We start from the raw sequence: 2972 nt of genomic DNA on the forward strand, positions 1-2972 counted from the left end.
AAATGAATAGATATTTTCTTTTCTGATTTTCAAACCTTTCAGGTCTGCGACATTTAAATAATAAATTATATTTCGTAAAGTAAAGTATAGATCCGATCTTAAAATGCATTAGTGTTTACAATATAACAATCGAAACATCTTTAAATGTCCATGCTATCCCACATTCTAATACAATTAGGTAAGAAACTGTTCTTAAAGCATTCTGTTCTACATTTTGGAGTGTCAAACTTTCTTGGGTTACGAAGGGTGTACCCTTGCTGTTTGGGAGCTGGTAAAAGTTTGTTGTTATTTTTAGTGTGTTCTTATTGGGTTTTTGACAGTGCTCTTGTCTTCGATGGTTAAGTCTTTGGAGTTTGGTAGCTTGTAGTGCTTCATCATAATTCAGATTGGGTAGGGCATGTCGCTGAAGGCATTCGATTTCATCAGTGAGGTAATGAGGCAGAGAAAACTGCCACACTTGACAGAAGTACTCGAAAACTCGTCGTATGAAGGCACAGTAAACAGTTGTAAGGTCTTTTGGTGGAGCACCAGAGCGTTTTAGTATACGTAGTGCGTATAAGCGTTTACTGGCTTTGATACAAATTTCATTAATGTGAGTGTTCCAAGACAGGTTTGATGAAATTGTCACGCCAATGATATATTGAATGTTGATCCCCATGCCAAGATGACTGTGCAGTTTGCACTTCCACTTGCATTTGGTTCAAGTTCAATTTTGAATTGTCTATACAGTTACCCACACTGTTTTTGTGACTTACAATACACAATAGTCTTTCGGACGTCCAGCTTGTCCTTCTTTATAGTAGAGATCAGCCATTCGAAGCACCTCAGGTTTTTATTAACCTTAGCTTTAAATAGATAAATATTTGGCCGGTCTGGACTTAGGACAATCTAGTGTACATCTGGTTTCAATGCAAGTCCTCCTTTAGTTTCCTTTCTGATTTCTTCTGTTTCTGTAGCAGTCAGGGCCAACACGGGTGCTCCCAAGGGAAGTAGAAAATGTATCATACCAAGCCGGAAAAAAAACATCGAAAGGCAGCTTTCTGTTCCTTTGAACTCTTTTTGCCACTACATGGAACCATTAGAAAATGAAATGTGTTAGGTCTAAAGAGTAAAGGTGTATGCACATCTAAATATTGGTATGCTAATACGTTATTTCAAGTGTTTTTCCCCCGGAAAACGTGTAGACAGGTAGTTATTTCATAAGTATTTTTGCCACTTGCTAATAATTCAGCCTTTTTTCTTGCAATGATTGACATTAGGGGATTTAGAATAGAGTGCTACGAAGTGAGATTGGATGTAAATATTTTTATCCTTACACAACTGAATTGTTGTCTCGATTACTTAACACTTAGGGATCACATGGGCTTCATCGTTGACAAGACCAAACAGATTCTTCTGGTACACATCAGACTGAAGCATACTGTGCCATTTTTTGTTGTGAACGAGTGACTCGGGGTTGGCAAAGACAACAGAATTTTCCTGCTTTCACATTTTCTTCGACTTGTTCATCCGTCAGGCAACAGGCTGACACTTTTTTAACTCTTTCATATGAGAATCTATTAGGGCATTCAGAGTACAAACTACCAAAATGATTGGATTTTTGACATAAGAAAATCCCTTCTCGCTTAAACCTTTAAAAACACCAGGAACAACTTGTAATACCAAGGACTTTCAGCTGTATATATATCATTTGTATTGTTCATTGAACCAATATATTTTCATTTTATAATTAATGAAATGTTTTATCAAAAAAGAAAGAAAAATAATTGTGTAAATACCTGAAATGCATTATTCTTGATGAAGTGGGAGAGGAGGAAGACTTTCAGCGGCTGAATGGAATTCTGCTCACAAAAACATACATAAAAACTCCAGGATCTCATCTTCATGATATTTTGACTTTGTCCAGTATTTCCTCCCCCTGACTCAGATGGAGTATTTTAATAATCCTTTAAAAAGGATTTCAGTTGGCCACAGGTAAATCGACTGCAGGCTCCTATCCAATAATGAATTGGTAGATCAGGGTCTACTCTCTTCGTGAATTCCTTGGTAATCTTTCCATAATTCCGGGGAAAGGTTTTATAATCAAAAACCCTTCCAACCGTTTGAGGTATAAAAACTTCCACATCATCTGTTGTTGATGCTCTTGGATGTTCTGGAGGGAAATCTTTACTTATGCAATCCTTTGTCCGCTTCCCCTGGCTTTTGATGTTGGCAACAAGAGCTACAATTATTTCCCTGTTAAATCCTCTAATCCCTTTCAGGGGCCTTTAATAACTATATGATATCAACTGTTATTATTTGTTTAATAGATGTGTTAAAACTGGTGTCCAGGTTTCATCAATATTGTTGGTAAATAAATGAGCTAATTCTCTGTGGTGGTTACGACCAATGTCAGTTTGTGGAAAAGACACCATATTAACATACATGTTACACCATAATGTATTTTTTCTTTCACTCAGCACCATTTGTCACACCATCGTTTACGTTGACATTTGCAGTCAAATCATATTTGGCTCCTACAGCAACTGAAACAACATATAAGCCCAAAGTTTTAGTGGGACCATCTGGAATTTTCTCTTTCATCTTCTTTTTCAGTTCATCAGACCTTGTCAGTCTGTGTAGCTTGATATATGGTGGTGTTGTGATGATTTACTAATATATTTGTAGAGAAGAGATGAGAAGTGAGAATGAGTCAACTAACGTGCTGAGATTTTGTTTGTTTTTGTTGATCAATCATGAGACTGCCTTGGTGTGGCTCTTGGATTCAACTTTGTTACATTAATAGAAGTCAATCTCATTATGCGAATAAGTTTAAGGATTAAATATAATTCAGAGCTAATTAAATATGAAAAATTATTAATAAATTAAGTATTAAGTATTACGAAAGTATTAATTAAGTATTAATAAATTAAATAACAATCCTAAATTTAAATTTGAATTTTTGGACTAGCCTAAATATACACATGATTTGA

This window comes from Actinia tenebrosa, unplaced genomic scaffold, assembly GCF_029948245.1.
Source record: "Actinia tenebrosa isolate PJP-AT-01 unplaced genomic scaffold, QUT_ActTen_1.0 PGA_scaffold3__52_contigs__length_22856419, whole genome shotgun sequence".
Taxonomy (NCBI): Eukaryota; Metazoa; Cnidaria; class Anthozoa; order Actiniaria; family Actiniidae; genus Actinia; species Actinia tenebrosa.